The sequence below is a fragment of the Phascolarctos cinereus genome, unplaced genomic scaffold (genome assembly GCF_003287225.1).
Source record: "Phascolarctos cinereus isolate Bilbo 61053 unplaced genomic scaffold, phaCin_HiC Scaffold_1;HRSCAF=81, whole genome shotgun sequence".
Taxonomy (NCBI): domain Eukaryota; kingdom Metazoa; phylum Chordata; class Mammalia; order Diprotodontia; family Phascolarctidae; genus Phascolarctos; species Phascolarctos cinereus.
In genome coordinates this window covers 30,188,830-30,207,601 of record NW_027555514.1, presented here as the reverse complement: position 1 = coordinate 30,207,601, position 18,772 = coordinate 30,188,830, and the positions used below count along the sequence as shown (strand labels likewise).

At 41.0% G+C, this 18,772-nt stretch overlaps 1 long non-coding RNA gene across 3 annotated transcripts; it reads right to left on the bottom strand.

The window, feature by feature from the left end:
• Window positions 1-14,536: 14,536 nt before the first annotated feature.
• Window positions 14,537-18,634, bottom strand: LOC144456335 (uncharacterized). Of its 3 annotated transcripts, none has more exons than XR_013485414.1 (3): window positions 17,795-18,634; window positions 15,960-17,236; window positions 14,537-15,562 (listed from the first exon to the last, which is right to left on the bottom strand). It is a non-coding gene; the product is annotated as an uncharacterized LOC144456335 (long non-coding RNA). The 3 variants fall into 3 exon arrangements; XR_013485416.1 differs by having other exon boundaries at window positions 14,537-16,046; window positions 16,836-17,236; XR_013485410.1 differs by having other exon boundaries at window positions 14,537-17,236.
• Between the last annotated feature and the right edge of the window lie 138 nt (window positions 18,635-18,772).

Genomic DNA, 18,772 nt, shown 5'->3' with positions numbered 1-18,772 from the left:
ACTGAGCCAAATTTATCAAAATAAGAGCCATTCCCCAGTTGATAAATGGTCAAAGGATATGAACAAGCAATTTTCAGAAGAAATCGAAGCTATCTATCAATAGTCATGTGAAAAAATGCTTTAAATCACTACTGATTAGAGAAATGTAAATTAAAACAATTTTTAGATATCACCTTATACATATCAGATTGGCTAAGATGATAGGAAAAGAAAATTATAAATGCTGGAAGGAATGTGGAAAAATTGGGACACTAATGTATGGCCGTTGGAGTTGTGAACTAGTCCAACCATTCTGGAGAACAATTTGAAACTATACTGTAAGGACTATAAAACTTTGAGTACTCCGACTCAGCAATACACTGCCAGGTCTGCATCCCAGAGAGATCAAAGGAAAAGCAGAAAGGACCCATCTGTACAAAAATATTATAGCAGCTCTTTTTGTGGTGGCAAAGAATTGGGAATTGAGGGGATGCCTCAATTTGGAGAATGGCTGGACGAGTTGTGGTATATGATTGTGATGGACTACTATTGTGCTATAAGATATGATGAGCAGGAGGGTTTCAGAAAAACCTCAGGAAGTCTTATATGAACTCAAGCAAAGTGAAATGAGCAGAGCCAGGAGAACTTTGTGCACAGTAACAGCAATGTTGTAAAGATGATCAACTGTGAAAGACTTACTCTTCTGATCAAGATAATGATCTAAGACAATTCCAAAGGACCCATGATGAAAAATGCTATTCACCTCCAGAGAGAAAACTGATGAACTCTGAATAAAGATTGAAGCATACTTTTAAAAATTTCTTTATTTTTATTGTTTTATTTTGGTTGTGTTTTCTTTTGCAACATGGCAAATATGGAAATATGTTGCATGACTGCAGATGTATAATTGAAATCTTGTTTGCCTTTTTTTTTTTTTTTGGTCAGGCAATGGCATTAAGGGACTTACCCAGGGTCACACAGCTTGTAAGTGTCAAGTGTCTGAGGTCAAATTTGAAATCAGGTCGTCCTGAATCTAGGGCCAGTGCTCTATCCGCTGTGCTACCTAGCTGCCCTCTGCCCTCTCAAGAATTAGGCAGAAGCAAGAAGGAGGGAGAGAATTTGGAACTCAAAATTTTAAAAAGTGATTGTTAAATTTTTTACCCATAATTTTAAAATATTTAATGAAATAAATAAAAATAAATTTAAAAACAGAAAGGGAAAAAAGATTCTTAAGGCAGAAATGTGAAAAATAGATTGAAGAGGTCCATGACTGGAGGCAGAGGAAACCCAATTAGACTATTAAAATAGTATAGTCAAGAAAGGATGAGGGCCAGAACTAGAGGAATGGCAGTGTTCGTGGGGTGAAGGGCGATGGAGTGCAAGGGTGTGGAGGGAGAAGCTTTAAGATACAGCAACTGACAGAGCGAAGAGTCCAAGGTGATGTTAAGCTTTCAAGTCAAAGTCATTGTAGTAACTGCCACATCCTCAATAGAGATAGAGAATTTGGGAAGTGGGACAGATGTGGGGGGACAGTTTGGGCATGTTGAGTTTGGGGTGCCAGAATTACATCCTTGTCATTTGTCTGCTATTCCTAATCGATACACTTTAAAACAGATCTGATGTTTAAGTTGAAATGCCCTGTGCTGCTAATAATACGTTACTCCAAAGACGCCATCACGACATGTTTTTTATAGAGGAAAAATAAACTGAAAATGGAGGCTATTTATATGAACAGCTGCTCAGTCTGGTGTCTCAGTAGTTAGAGAATCTGTTGCTGGGTTAGTGCAGTTGTTACACACGTACTCTCATGGAGGGTATTTAGATCTAAGAATTTCAGAGTTGGAAGGGACCTCATCGCCCGCCTAGTCCAGCCCCTACATGAACGAGAATCCCCACAGTTCCACCCCCACCCCCAAGAGTGGACTTCAGCTCCTGCTTGAAGATCTTTGGTAAAGAAAAACCACTGCCTTGCAACTAAGTAATCTGTTTCAGTTTGAGACCACTCTTGGGGTTAAGAAATGTTTACTGACAGCATACTGACATTTTTCTCCTTAGAGGTTCCACTTTTGCCAGCAGTTATGCCTTTTTTTTTCTTTTTTTCTTTGCTTTTAGGCAGTTGGGGTTAAGTGATTTGCCCAGGGTCGCACAGCTAGTAAGTGCTATGTGTCTGAGGTCTTCCTGACTCCAAGGCCAGTGCTCTACGCACTGCACCTGTTCTGGCCTTTAAGGCCAGCCCAAACAAATCTAATTCCCTTTCCACAGGACAGCCCTTCAGTTCCATAAAGACAGTCATTATGTCCCTCTAACATTCCCTGATCCTAGAATGAGCATCGAAGTGACACAGTGAATAAGAGTGATGGACTTGGAGTCAGGTGGGCCTGAGGTAGAATCTGCCCTCACATACTTCATAACTGTGACGCTGCATAGCCTCAGTTTCACCATCTGTAAAACAGGGATAATAATAGCCCCTATCTCCTAGGGTTGTTGTGAGGATTGAATGAGAGCCATGTGAATGTCATTATTTCTTTTTTTTTTTATTTAACATTTTTTTTTATTTTTTCCATATGCTTTTGAGTTGAAAATTTTTCTCCCTTTTCCTCCCTCCCAACACTCCCCAAGACGGCGCACAATCTGATATAGGCTTTACATTCACATACCCGCTAAACATATTTTCACATTAGTGAAGTTGTAAGTAAAAATTAAAACCAATATGAGGAACCATCAGAAAGATGAAACAAAACTCAACAGAAGGTTAAAAATAAGTGATAGCGATTCCTTCCATAGTTCTTTCTTTGGATGTGGACAGCATTATCCATCCTGAGGCCTCTGGAAATGTCTTAGATCCTCGTAATGCTGAGAAAGGTTCAGTTTAACAATCTTAGTCATTGCATAACATGGCTGTTATTGTGTACAAAGTCCTCTTGGTTCTGCTTACTTCACTCAGCATCAGACCACATAAGTCTTTCCAGGTTTTTCTGAAGTCAGTCTGTTCATCATTTCTTATAGCACAATAGTATTCCATTACATTCATATACCACAGCTTGCTCAGCCATTCCCCAATTGATGGGCTGAATGCCATTATTTCTAACAGATCCTTATACTGCAGAAACTTGAGGGACTTCTCTCTCCGGGTTGCTCTCCCATTGACATTCTCCAATTTATCAATGTTCTTCCTAAAGCTTAGCTCCCCAGACTGAACATGCCTCTCCAGATTTAATCTGACCAGGACTAGGTACGGTGGAACTGATTGGAACATTCTGATTATAGGAAGCTATACTTCTCTTAACCCAACCCAATGCTGCTGTTACAGGAAAATATCTCCTCTTTGAGTTCATGTGGTAGGTAGGTTTCTACTAGAGAATAAACCTATCATAGTACAGAAACTATAGAGGTAAAAACCTAGGTTTTATGATGCTTAAGCATAGGTTTAGGAAGTAGAAAAAACCTCCTGAAACAGACTGGAGTTTCTGACAAAGACTTTATAGAGAAAATTATGTCAGAGTGACAGATGTAATTTTTAAACATATAACAATATTTCTAGCTTCAGATTATAAAGGTCACATGGGCCAAGTCAGATTCCTTATCTTACGCATCCTTGAATTAAGGTTGAACAAAGTAAGTTAGTACAACTTAGTAAACAGACCAAGTTATAGATTTAAATACTGAATTTTCAAAACCCTATACTTAGAAAACTACAGGCCTACATTTTAAAGTAGTCACCATGGACTAATTGAGAGGAAGTGATATATATGTTACAAGGATAACCAAAGGTTTGATGTCAGGGAAACTCTTATGCTAAATTTCCTTCTTCTCTTTTCATTTCTTATCTCAGGAATGTCAAAAGTCTTCCCTTAATACTATTATTTCATAAGTAATGTTTTAGCCAGATTACATTAATATTAACAGGAAATAGGCTTCAATTAGCCAAATGTTGCAGGAGGAATAGCATAATAAAATTGAATAAGAGGAAAATGAAAAATTCCCGTTAACACTGCATTAGTTTATTTAATAGCCATATCAAGCTTATAGTTCAATAAAATTCCCTGGTCTGTCTCTCATATAGCATAGAGGTTGGAGACTACTAGGACGGAATATTGTATACATTGTCAGACAAGGTCTCCATAGTAGATATTTTTGGCTTAATTGTTTTTCTTTGCTACAAGGGAAGGTTGAAATTGGAAATGGGGTTAGGAAGAGAAATGGTTTGTAAAAAGAAGAGTCATTGGTTAAACATATTTTAAAATAATAAATAAAATCCCCATTTCCCTCAGCCCCATCCCAGCACCCTACTAGAGCACATGAGATGCTTCCTGCTGCATCTCATACTTGTAAAATTATGTTTTTAACCCAAATGCAATATTTTACTTTTATCCCTATTTTATTTACTTTTGATAGATTCATACTCATGTTTTAGTCTGTCTGGATTTTTTTGAATCCTGACTGATACCCAATATGTTAGATTCTAATAACTTCTCATAATATGTAGATTTGATAAGCATACCATCCAAATCAATAATAAAAACACTATATGGCACAAAGCAAAGCACAGATCCCTGTGGCACTCCATTAGAGACCTTCTTTTAAGTTAGCATAAAATCACCAATAACTACTTTTTTCAGCCCAACCATTCACAGTGCTCATTCATTTCTTCTCAGGGAAGATTTATAGGAAAGAACAAAGGAAGGAAATAAGTATTTATTAAGTATCTACTATGTACCAGTCACTGTACTAAGCGGCTTTTCACAAATATTATCTCATTTTATTCTCACAACAACCTGGGGTCATAGGTGCTATTTTTATCCTCATTTATAGTTAAAGAAACTAAGGCAGACAGAGGTTAAGCGACTTGCCTAGGGTCACACAGCTAGCAGGTGTCTCCTGACTCCAGGCACAATGCTCTGTCTATTATGCCACCCACCTGCTTTTTAGAAAAGTTTAAATCATGTAATACAGCTAACATGCTTTGAACACAGATCACCAATGAGGCCCAGAAATAAACCATGAGTTTTCAACGAGACTAGGTTACATTTGGCAAACTCACCAATGCTTCCAATAACCCCTTTCTCCCAGATGCAAAACCCGAACTTTCTAACATGACCAATCTTCTAGTCATGCAAAATGACCTCAAGACATAGACTATCCCAATTTCTGTAGAATCAAAATCTTAAGTTCGTTAGAGGGCAATGATGCCTGTGTGCTCTAAATATTACCAGTAACAACTCTGAAACAAGGGAAGGCATTTAAAGTATCGTCAGTGAGATGTACAATGGGAAAAGGGGGTGAACCTTTCATCTAGGAGCAAGGGCACATAGGGGGGTGCAGTGGATAAAGTGCTGGACCTGGAGTCAGGAAGACACTCACTAGCTAGCTGTGTGACCCAGGGCAAGTCACTTAGCCTCTATCCGCCTCAGTTTCCTCTTCTGTGAAATAGGGACAATAATATCACCTACCTCCCTGGGGTATTGTGAGGATCAAATGAGATAATGATGCAAAGTGCTTAGCGCAGCACCTGGTATACAGTAAGTGCTCTATTAATGTTAGTTATATTATTATTTAGCAAGAAAGAAAGATAACAGACAGACTTTGCATTGCATTGGTACCTATATAACATTACAGGTATAGAGGAAGGCCTTCTCCCTACTGTATCATGGAATAATTTTGTTGTTTATTATGTTATTACTCCTTGTGGAGGATTATTTATGGAAGAACGTGATCAAGAGTCACACTGCATGAAGTTGCAGATTTAGAGATAGAAACTGAGAAATTGCCTATTCCAGACCCCTCATTTTATAGATGAGGAAACTGAGGCCCAGAGAGGCCCTTCATGACTTTCCTAAGGTAAGGCAGGTCATTTAGTGGGCAGAACCTCAACCCTGGGCCCAATGCTTATTCCAAGGCAACAGTGTGAATGGGTTGCTATATGCACAGAGCCATGGGATTATTGAAGTAAATACTTTGAACATTTGCACATATGTGGTTTCCCTTGTTAAAATGTAAACTGCTTGAGGGAAGGAATTTTCTTGTCTCTGTCTTTGTAACCTCCGTAGTGGGCATAATGCCTAGCACACAGTAGGCACTTAATAAATGCTTGTTGATTAACAGCATGAAAGTGACACATATAAACTATCTATTTAGAAGTTTTGTTGATACCTTTTCTTTTGTGCTATGGGGTTAAATCTTGATATACCCCACCCCATTCGCATAAAAAAATCATTAAGCAAAACCAGCTGACACAATTACCTCATCTCCCAGCCTATGATACATCCTTTTTTTTTTTTTTAAAGCAATTGGGGTTAAGTGACTTGCCCAGGGTCACACAGCTAGTAAGCGTCAAGTGTTTGGTCTGAGTCTGGATTTGAACTCAGGTCCTCCTGAATCCAGGGCCGGTGCTCTATCCACTGCGCCACCTAGCTGCCCCTATGATACATTCTTAATCTATAGTCTTTCTCTTCTCTGTTAAGAGGAGGAAAAGGTGGCTTGGTACCAAGGTTGTTCATTATATTTAATCTGAGTTTAGCTACTGAAAACTGTGAAGCAAAAACATCTAATACAATGACCACACTTGACAACATGATTTATTTTTAGTGAACTCACGCTGGTTTCTAGTGATCACTGCTTTCCTTCTGTGCTTGGGGGATGCCGGCAGTGAACCAGCCACAGGGGCAGATGGCTGGATTTCATGGCATTGGGACTCAAAGGGGCTCAGGGTACATACTCTCTTCTCTGTTCTATATCCAGAAATGTGGTCTTATACCTGGTTCTTTGCTGGGAAAAACTGACTTCTTAATGGGGAAAGTAGGATCCTCAGTTCTCCCTTTCATTGACTCATCATCTTCAGCTCAACTTCCTGCTGAAAATTGTTAATTATGGTAAAGCTTTGGTCCTATATAGTCTAGGGCTTTCTCAAAGACTGAGTGTGTGTAAAAAGGCACTGAATGTACAAATATGCATTAGGTATGGAATATGTTTATTTTCACTCAGAAAAGGGAATGCTAACCATGAAGGTTCATGGTGTGATATACGACATACATCGTTTTTGCAAGGCTGCTAATTAGTATATATTTTACCTCCGCTGAGCACAGTCAAATCAAGCTCCAATCAAAATTTTCTTTCTGGTGGCCTTTCTCTCTCTGATGCTGACTCTTTCCTTCCACCCAATCTAACTGTTGCTGCAATCACAACTGATTCGGAAGTCTCTGCCCTGAGTACTATTCTGCCAAAGAGAGATCCACCAGCCAGGAGCCTCTTTTATCCAGTGTAGTACCCCACATCTTCTGCTATTATGGGGCTATAGTTAGTGACTAAGGGACTATTCAGGGTCTATCACATCATTCTAAAGCACAAAAAAGTCTTTTCATAGCTGGCTACCCCATGGTTGGTAGTAGCTAGAAAATTCATTACCTCAAAGGCCTGATCACCCAAAATCACTTTAAAAAAAAAATAATCTGTGGTTGTTTATAGCAGAACATGCTCACTGAAATGATCTCTATAAATCCATTCTGCCTTGATATATTTATATGAGATTTTTTTTTACTTCTTTGCTTATGTGTTCCACATTTTAAACTTTAAAGAGGCTTTTTGCTGTGGTATATAATTTCTAAATATACAAAATGGTATTAAATTAATGAGCTAGATATTCTTTGTGTATTTTTGACCAGTCAAGAACAAATTCAGGAGCTTTTGATTACCTCCTCTCTTTATTTTCACATATGGAAAAACTCATTAAAAAAAAGATGATGAAGCATTCCATTGATTGGATCCATATGTTTTATCCAAGGCATCTATATGAAGCACATAGTGACCCTCAAAGCAGCCTTGAGGAAAACTGCAAGTAACATCATGCTACAATTCCATGTCTTTTCTGATATTAGGCTCTTTAAATGATTATTCAGTGATTTGAATGATGTCAGTCTGCTGAGGCTCCTCTGGCTATTTTGTTTTAGTGCTACAAATGTGTTAAAAATTGAAATTTTATTTATGCTGAGATCAACTTTCTGGATTTGCTCATTTCAACAATGCCTTCAAGGGTGGCACTTCTGGGAATACTGCCAGCATGAGCAGGTCAGCAGGAACTATTTCAGTGCAATTTATAAACTATAAGAAAGAGAGCCGGTTGACCTACAAGGACCAACTGTGCAAGAATTAAGGATAACTACAATGATGATTATTCACAGCTTGCCTGTGTTCTTCGGGTAGGGTGGGGAATAAAACAAATCCTTTAGTGTTTTAAAGATTGAGGGGACCTATGGGCATCTAGTTTCTTGCCTTTATGCTCTGTGAAGCATTAAAATGTCTCAGGAATCTCAAGAGACTCATTACCCTGCAGAATTTTATTTACAGTCTCTAAACGGATGCTCAAGAGAAGGGCATTATAAATGGTTTTCAAATCCAAAAGAGTGACATGATTGAATAGGGGTCCTTGTTCACTATGGCTAATTCGTGGAGCAGGGCCTGTAAAAATGTATCCTCCTTGACTCTCCCCTGATCATCCTTATATAGTGGAAAGGAGCTTAGTGGAACTCCAAAAATAGTATTAGGGTATATGGGGACTCTTTTGAGCCTCCAGACCTAGAAGGGGAGGCATGCTGAGGCAGATAAGAAGTGCTGCAGCAGAGAGGCTAGCTGATTGTGTAATTTACCCTGTCCCAACTTGATTTGGGAATGGAGTTTGGAAAATGAGAAGAATGGCGTGTTTTTGATCATTAGGCAACCTGTGAGGCTAGAGGGGGGCAGAGGCCAGAGCACACAGAAGAAACCCAGAGTGGGGGCCTTTGCTTGGCACTATGATAAGAACTGGATGCAGGAAGGTTAGGTATCTCTGGTCAAGCAGAGGCGCTCTGAAGAATCCCCCCACACCTTTGGGATGGACTTCTAAGGGAAGGTATATTTATTGGGACCTGATTCACTGGACAATGACTGATCGAGAGCTATAGAAGACAACAGGAGAGTGATGATGGTGTGTTGGCTATGGAAAAGCAGATGAGACTTGACCATGAGTTCCTCCTGCTAGAGCTGTACAAAGTAGTCTTCCTAGGGGTGATGCCTCTGCTGGGAGCCCTATCCAGAGTATGACTTTAAGGGATTGAAACTATCTGGGCCATTGAAGGAAGATTGCTCATAGATCAACATTGCTATTTCGTATGGTGGCTTGGAGAATGTGTTGGCTTTGGACTTAGTAGGCCTAGGTTCAAATCCCAGCTCTGCCACTTGCCCATTTGACCTTGGGCAAGTTAATGCACCTCTTTTTTTTTTTCTATTCTGGAAAGGCTGTGAGTACAATCCTGGGAACAGACAATAGTATATTCATTTTCTGAGGCTCAGCCAAGTACAGAGAGGCACATAACTAGTAGTATGAAGGCCAGGTGATGAGTTCTCCCTCTAGTTATGGCAACCAATGAAATAAAGAATACAAAATGGACCACAACCTTGTGTATATCCTTTCTGTTTCTTCAGTATTTTTTGGGTCTCCTTTAGCAAGCTGTTGACTTGTTTTTCATGATTTTCTTGCATCACTTTCATTTTTCTTCCCAGTTTTTCCTCTACTTCTCTTACTTGTTTCTCCAAATCCCTTTTGAGCTCTTCCAAGGCCTGGGACAGATTCATATTTTTCTTGGAGGCTTTGGATGTAGGAGCTTTGATTTTGTTGTCTTCTTCTGGTTGTATATTTTGATCTTCTTTTTCACCAAAGTAAGATTCTATGGTCTGACTCTTTTTGTGCTGCTTGCTCATGACCCCGGCCAATTACTTGAGTTTTAAACTCCTTGTTAAGGTAAGAGTCTGCTTCCAATGTGGAGAGTGTACTGTCCCAAGCTTCAGGGGTTTGTGTAGCTGTTTTCAGAGATACTTGTAGGGACCTGTAAATTTTCAGTTCTTCCAAGGTGGTATGATAAGGGGCGAGGTGTTTATTCTTTCCTGGCCTATGACCACAAGCACTCCTTTCCGTTCTGTAACTGTGAGGAGGGAGTGCCTCTCTACAGCCACTATAAGCTCCACCACACCAGTGCTCCTCCTCACCCCAGCACTGCCACCCAGAACTGTGACCCAGATCCAAACACTGGCAAAGCAAGAGATTCCTGCCTCAGCACTGGCAAAGAGATCCCTGCAATCCCTCTCTGATCAGCCACTGGATTCCCCCTCAGTCTGTGGGCCAGAAGCTCAGGAGGCAGCTGCCCCCCCCCCAGGGCCACGCTTTTGGGGAATGGAGCTGAGACCCCACATTCCTCTCTCAGCACCGACAGAAACAGACTTTTCCCACTGACCTTCTAAGTTGTCTTTGGAATTTGTGGATTGAGGAGTCTGGAAACTGCCACAGCTGCCAATGATTCAGTCCTCTGAGGCCTGCTCCAGGTTCCCTGCGGCTGCACTGCACTCCTCTCCCAGACGAGCGCTATATACCTTTTTGATCAATCATCCAGGTTGTCTTGGGCTGGAAATTTGTTTCACTCTGTCTTTTTATGGGTTCTGCTGCTTCAGAATTTGTTTTGAGCCATTTTTTATGAGTATTTGGAGGAGTTTGGGGGAGAGCTCAAGCTAGTCACTGCTTTCACTCCACCATCTTGGCTCTGCCCCCCCATATTAGCCACACTCTCAAGGAATCTGAGCATCTGTGAGCTATTGGCTAGATTGTGAAAATCTGAGTCTATCCTTTCTGTTTCTACAGTGAACATGGCAGTGGTGGGAAATCAGGCAAGAGACCTCAGGATCACTGAAGTTTGAAATCACCTACAAACATTAACTAAGCTGCTGGTATTCTAAATTTGAGTTCCTTGCAGGGTGGTCACTGAGGGGATAGACCACTGGCGGAAGGCAATCACATCTCTTCTGATATTCTTGCTATCAGTCAAACCAAATAATAAATGGAAGTTCTAGGTAAACGGAAGAATGACTCAAAGGTTCTACTCGAAGAGGTAGGTAAAGGAATTTGTGAAGTTGGTTTACCACAAAAGGGGGGGGCAGTTAGGTGGTGTAGTAGATAGAGCTCTGGCCTTGGAGTCAGGAGGACCTGAGTTCAAATCCAACGTTCGACACTTGTTAGCTGTGTCATCCTGGGCAAGTCACTTACCCCCAATTCCCTCACTAAAAAAAGAGGGGAAAAAAAAGAAGTCTTTTAGCAAAAACAAAACAAAACAAAAAATGCTCTGAGTTCAAATCCAGCCTCAGACACTTAGCACTCACTAGCTGTGTGACCCCGTACAAGTCACTTAACCCCATTGCCTAGCCAAAAACAAAACAAAACAAAGTTGGTTTACCATATGTCCAAAGGCAAAAAGAAACATGACACCATGCACCATTAGGTCATCTTGTATCATAGAGCCCGAGATAAAAATTTACAAAAAGACTGTCATATACATAATTGAAGCTTATAACCAATGTCTGCTGCAGAGGCTGAAAGGGTACTATGTAGCTCATTCCTACTCTCACTGGCAGGGCAGATTTGCACACCCCCCTCCCCCCCAACAAGGCTTAGCTACCTTTTATCTTCAGGGTTCTAGGAATACCCCTGAGGGGTTGGTATTTTTCTATTGCTACTGTTTCAAGCCCCATTCTGGTGTGGTTCCCCCTACATTATTAGCCAGTTAATATCTTTTCCATATTATTATACCATTGATGATCCAATGGTTTGCACTTTAGTATCACTTAACCAATTAACGTCAACTAGCTTTTAACTATTTTCTTAACTATTTAACAGAAGCACAAAGTATTCCCCCAGTACTCAGGGACCCTCTCTCCTATTCCTCCTCAGTCCCTGGGGAGAGGGAGCTTAAACTGAAAGCATTTTCTACAAAGTATTCACCGCCCACCTTGCAGCATAGCTGATGGACAGTTCTTTCTTGCTTGCCTCTGATCCCGTGGAGTAAGCGGTTCCCTTGGCGCATCACTCCTTACTGGGCTTGACTGCCCACAAATTCTGGCATGGTTTTCTACTACTTGACCTCTGGTGGCTCATTCTTCTAACCTTTTGAAGCTCACAAGGTCACAGCCTAGTCTGTTCTATCTCCAACACTCTTTTGCCTAAACAGGAAATGAATATATACAAATGGGATAGAAACTACTGCTGTGCGCCGTGCTCATGGCTTTGTATCAATCACCTACGAAGAGAAGGTCACTACTACAAGCTCTCTCCTACCCCGAGGCTTACAGAAGTCTTTACTTCTTCATTTGAAAGCAGCTAGATAGAAAAGAAAGGAGAGAAACTCTCTTTTTGGACAGTGCCTTTTGAATGCATGCCCAGGAAACAATCAAAAAGCCTTTCCTTACCACTAAAACAGGAGGAAAGCAGGCTGGATTGCTATGGGGAAAGAGTATAGTGGTTATAATGGTCCCCAAGCTTTCCCCCAAAATAGGGCCCATATTTTTGACATTGATATTCTTCCAGTGATTTCATCCAGCTCCTAGACAGGGAATGCCACAGTCAACAAAGAATTAACATGACAGGTCACCCAAAGAACAGTGGAAAGGCACAGAGTAGGACTGAATCAACTGCAATACATTGCCAAAAAAAAGAGAATTGTGAAGAAGTAGTGTGAAGGATTTCATTAGAGACAATGTGGCTGGGAAAAGGTGGGTTAGTCATATAACAAAAACAAGAGAGCCCAAACAACCAGCGGCCTATGTGCTTTACTGGTATCTATTTGATGTCAAGAGAACTACAAGAAGGTTCCTAGTATGTTGGGTGGACCACCTATGTATAATTCATTTTATTTCTACAGTTGCTGGTAAATTTTATCATTATTTTTGGTTCATGCTTTTTTATTATTCTTTTTTTAATGAATGTAAGTCTATCTTCTCTCCTTCCCACCTCCCCCCACCTCACACCTGCCCTCATTGAAAAAGAAAGAAAAACAAAATCCTTATAACACCTCCTGATGTAGAATTTACAAGAGAAATGGGTGAGTCACACAGCATGAGATCCCACAAAACTGTGGAAAATCCATGTAAATACATCTTTTCATTCTTTGTATTTCATAACTGTGGTTTTCCAAGTAGAGTTAGTGACAAACTCATCAGAGAGTGAAGTTCCCAGATCGTCTAGGTGAGGACAATGAGCCAGAGAAGGGAGAAATTCCCTCAAGTCTACCTCAACCCTTTTTGTCACAGGAGTCTCTCACACCAGACAAGGGTCACGTTTCAAGGTACTATCACTTGGCTTGAGACATTTTTCCTCCCTGTGTTAGAAGCCTCCCAATGATCAGGAGCACCTGGTTCTTCTTCTCTTCCAAGGCCATTTCCATCTCAACATCACATTAGGTTCTGATGAATCTCACAGCGTTGTGCCCTCTCTCTCCAAGCACCCAGGCAGCAACACACTGGGCAGGGTTATTCAAATTAACTTGTGCTGGCAATATCCAGAACAAAAGCATAGAATTTAGAAGGGAGAACCAAGCCCTCCACTGGCCCTGCCAAAACACAAGTTGCTGAATTCTGAGGATAAAATGTTATTTTTTTGTGGACATGATAGTTAGTTCTAATCATTCTCTTTTATAGTTCCAGGATGACTTTATACCTGTCATGTCATGGAATCCAAGATAAAGTGAAGATGAGTTTTACTGTCTCTAATGGAGCCTTGGAACATTCTGAGACTGACAGTCACAACATTAAATTAAAAAAAAAGTTTTATTGATGCTTTTTGGTTTTTCTATCACAGCTAAGTGGTGCAATATAGAGAGTACTTCACCTGGAGCCCAGAAGACCTGAGTTCAAATTCAGTCTCAGACACTAGCTGTGTGACTCAGAGCAAGTCACTAAACCTCTGTCTTGGTTTCTTCATCTGTAAAATGTGGATAATAAGAGCACCTATTTTTCAGGTAGGAGGCTTCAATGAGATATTTGTAAAGCATTTTGCAAACCTTAAAGCATTATATAATTGTTTGCTATTATCATTAACAATAATAATCCCACCCTGGAATTGAATCCTGCTTTATAACAAAGAAAAACAGTTAAGTGGTGGGGTCAATGGAAAGAGTTGAAGGATTCTAAAAACCAGCTTCTCAGCTTTGTACTATGGTGTCTGCAGCCCATCTCCTTTTTCTCCCCTCCCATTTCCTAACCCTTACTGGTTTTGTGGGTACAATAATTTGGATATTGAATACTTTGTATTATGGTGTTGTACCATTGATAAGTATTTGGCTTTTTTACATAAAAATTAATTTTATATTAATTTAAAATTAACCTTGAAGAAAAAAATCCAGACTCTTCTGTTATGCTTAGTAGTTTCGTAGAGAGAAAATAGTCCATAAAACAATCACAAAAATCTCCAACCCTGCTGACATTTCTTTACCCCACATACTAAATAGTGTAACGTTTAAGGAAATTCAAATCGTTGCTCAGCATTTAAGGAAATAATTTTCCTTTGGCCTTTATTATAAGACAGTCACAAAACTGATATGTTAATTCCAGAAGCCCAAAGTAGAAAATCAGACCTGACCAATTAAAATCAGATTAGTCCATAGACTGCAAGTCACATGAAATTACAGCATTTCAAGAAATTTTCACTGACAAAATGTTTTGTTTTTGTTTTTCCTTTTCTGGTGTTCTTTTGGTAAGATGGCATGCAATGTTTTTTTTTTTTTAAAGCTAGGTTTGATGTTTTAATGATGATTTACTTCTAGGAAGTTATTACTCGAATTGTGAAGCTTGTTAGAAAAAAATACCTGAGTACTGGATACAACTGGACAGTTCTAAAAGCACTCCTATCTAGGCAAGCATGAGTCATCACTTTCCTCTCTTTTTATGCTCTTTCTTTCAGTTGAAGTACGTTGTTAAGCCTATGAATTCTACTTGGTCCACCAGATGGAACCACATATTTTTTCACTCTACTTAATGGGCCATCTTGGCTAGATGGTTTTCATTATGGATTGTCTTTGATTTCTTTTAATGTTATATAGGGTGGTAAGACATAAAAGACAAAATTCCCTTCCTCTGTTGGGACTGGACCAGGAAGGGACTCCAAGAGGGCAACAGACTGAATAAAGTAAAACCTTAACAAGGCAGCTCAATGAGAACATTTTTTTTTTTGCCTACTGCACAGAGTGGGGCAGCTAGATAGTGGTGCGGTAGATAGTGTTGGGCTTGCAGTTCAAATCTAGCCTCTGACACTTACTAGCTGTGTGACCGTAAGCAAGTCACTTAATCCCATTTGCTTCAGTTTCCTCATTCATAAAATGAGCTGGAGAGGAAAATGGCAAAACAGTCCAGTATTTCTGCCAACAAAACCCAAATGGGGTCACGAAGAGTCAGACACAACTGCACAATAAACAGTCAGAAGCAGTAAATGGGACTTTATGCAGGGTGGTGATTTTTCCATTCTTGGTATTTATCTGATGGTTTCCTTCTTTCTCCTGCACTGCTTTCTCCCCCATCCCTTCGCTCCCACTCCCACTTTATTCTCTCTCTCTCTCTCTCTTCCTTCTCAGTGAAATGCTGAAAAGAGGAGGATGAGAGAAAAATGCCCCTACGCCAGTTAGGGGGCCTTGAAAAGAGCACAATCCAAAGCTTATTCCATCACAGTCTAGTTAGAGAGGGTGCTGGGTGCTCCTTGCAACTCATTTCCATCACCAATGCTTGTTGATTTGAATTGATGTAACTAAGTAGGGTAGAAAGAGAGGTAGAGTATTATTCAACCTGCTCTAGGCAGCCAAAATTACGTATGCCAATGCTTAATTACAGTCGTGCCCTTTAGGAAACTGCAACTCAACAGCCTAGGAACATCACCAGTGTCCTAGGGAGAGTCATCCAGGAACCGATAAGACCAGTGACTGCACTGGAATGCACATGCCAAGCAAGATATGACTAATTGTGTACTACTCTGCAGGGCTGATTCAAAAATACTGGCTGGCAATAATCCTGGAGAAGACTGAGAGGCTTCTAGAGTGCAGGGACTGTGTCTTGTCACCTTTGCAGACACATATCTTGCTCACAGAAAAAGGCTCAACAAATATCAAATGATTAATGAAAGAATGCTTAAACCAAGGAAGACCTACCTACATATGGTGTAAGATTTTTGCTGGCAACACAAGGATGAACGCTGAATTCTGCTATGCAGGCAGCACTGTCTGATGATGCATTAACTGACAAAAAAAGGGGAGACTCAAGTCAAAAAATGATGGTGGGCTTTTTGAAATATGAGTAGACCAAGTCTAGAACCAATATGGTATTAGGCTCCAAATTAGACTAAAGCTTTATAGGGTCAATGCCTCCTAATTTCCTATGCGCTCTACTCACACACATACCATAGATATATTTAGTTTCTTGACCACTTTAATATAATCCATGTGTTATATACTGAATGGCAGAGTAACCAATGGCTGTGTGTGTGTGTGTGTGTGTGTGTGTGCGCGCGCGCATGCGCGTGTGCATGCGTATGCATAAGTATTCCTGTGAAGCAAATATTCATGTAGCTATAAAGAGAGGGGTAGAAGTTTTTGGGTGAAGAACTCATGTCAAGGGTCAATCAAGGAAGCAGAATGATTAAATTTGGCCAAAGAAAACTGCAGCCACAAGTCAAAGGACATCTGCTATGAAGAAATTGTTGGTTGGACTTATTTTTGTCATCCCTTGCCTGCATATACACAAAATAATCACCATCAGTAACATCTTTGAATGGGGATGGTATTAGTCTAATTAATCTAATTATTACAGTTAGCTCAACAGACCACACACATTAATGAATACAACTATGATTTTGTACTTGCAATACTTCTACCGCTTTCAGGAAAAAGATGAGGTCTTTATTTGAAGACCTCTAATTTGATTAAACAATTTTCTCAGAATGCCTCCCAGACATTCTTGTTTATCCTTGCCTTTCTCTACCCAACCTTTTCCTTGGAAATGTCCTTGTATGGAGGTGTTATTCTTACGTGGTGAAAGCTCTTCAAGATGTCATCCTCAGGGAAAATTACTTCCTATCACCTGGACAAAGGGCCCTTGAGCAGGTTGCCAAGGCCTAAAAAGGTACTGATAACCCACACACTGTGTGCAGGATGGTCATCCCTGCAGGATGACTGCTGGACCTTTATTTTCAACTCCTAAGATGAACTGGCCCTGTAGAGGGGTAGGTTTGTATAGAAATGGGCCCCAAAGATCTTGCTACAGTCACTTGGAGGATTTTTTGACTCTGGTTTGAAATAAACCATAAATCCAACAGTTCAGTCAAAGAACAGGTTGATTCTGGATATCCACCATAAATGACCTTGATAAGCTTCGAGGACACCTTTGGACAAGCTGGTCTGAATAAAATCCATCCAGCACTTCACAGACCCTGGAAGACAAAAATTGAAACCTGGTAAGAACCATTTATTTATTCAATAAATATCTGAAGAACTACTACAGCAAGACTAGAAATCAGCTAGGAGCTAGACTAGATCCCTGAATGGCTGCACTATTTTCAGGATTGTTATGACCTAAACAGTTTTGAAATTTCATACATTCTCAACTGCTCATGGTTCAGAAGTGTGAGCAAGAAACACAACCCAGGCCCTTTGCCAGGCAGAAAGGCCTTGGGGGACCAGCGGCAAATTGTCCTAAGGTTAACTCTGGAACAAATTTTGGAGTCTGAGGACCTGGGTTAGAAGCTGGGCTGTTACTGTTTGCAAGTAATAATCTCTCAGACCCAGTTTCCTCCTGAGGAAATTGAAGGGGTTGGACAAGATGACCTCTGAAGTCCTTACCAGTGAAAAATCCACAATTTTAGGATTCTACTATGCACCCAGCTTCCCACCAAATATGGTAGGATTTGCATTTTGACTGTGAGTCCTTAAGACCCAGTGAGAGAGTGCCATCAGTGAAGTCTGAGACTGAGCAAAAAGGTAGGACATACTTTGGTAGCGTAAACATGGGAGGAGATATCAACTTCTGAAAAGCTGCTTTGCCCAGGATTCCAAACATCTGCAAGAGTAATAAGGCACTGAAGTGAGCCTTTTCTCCCTCTCTTTCCTGAACCTAAACAGCAGTCAGTGCCTCCTTCCCCACGTGAGATATGGCTTCTTGGCCACCCAGAGGTTTGGTCAGTCTGAGGATGCAGACCAGAAGCCAGAGGGAAAGTGAAAAGGCAGAGCAGCAAAAAAACATCACAGGGGCAGACAGGGAAAGGAGAGACTCCTGGAGCTGCCTGACCCAGGAGAAAGGTAGTGGGCTGGTAGAAGGGGAGATATCAGGAGGGGAGCAGGGAAGAAGGGGAAGACCAAGCTAGAAACTTGGGCTGGGCTAGTGGTGGGAGGAGGAGGAGAAAGAAGAAGGGAGAAGAGGGAGGGGAGAGGAAGAGAAGTAGGGGTGAGGAAGGGGCTGGGAAGAGGACTGGAAGAAGAGCACAGGGTCAGAGACCGAGAACTGGAAGGGACCTTAGAAGTCAAGCCCTTGATATTATGGATGAGGAAAATGAGTGGGGGGTTAAGTGACTTTCGGGTTGGTGGCGGTCTTGGGGGATGATCATACACGGAATAAACAATTGCCAGAGATGGCGTTTGAACTGAGGTCTCCCAGCTCTATCCACTGGGCTATCCGGAGGAGGGGAAAGGGTACAGGAGGAGTCAGAGGGACAGGGAAGAAAGCTGCGGGAAGGGAGGAAAGATGGGGAAAGGGGAGGGAGAAGAGAGGGGCCAGAAGGGGGGATTAGGGGAAGCTCAGTAGCAGGAGGGAAGGAGGGGGAGTAAAAAGTAGGGAGGGGGGGGAGAGAAGAAGAGAAAAGAGGATGGGGAGTAGGAAAGGGAGAGGAGGCTGGAGGAAGAAGGAGGGGATGGGGAAGAGGAGGATGGAGGGGGAGGAGAGGCCAAGGATGGAGAGGGAGGAGGAAGGGGGA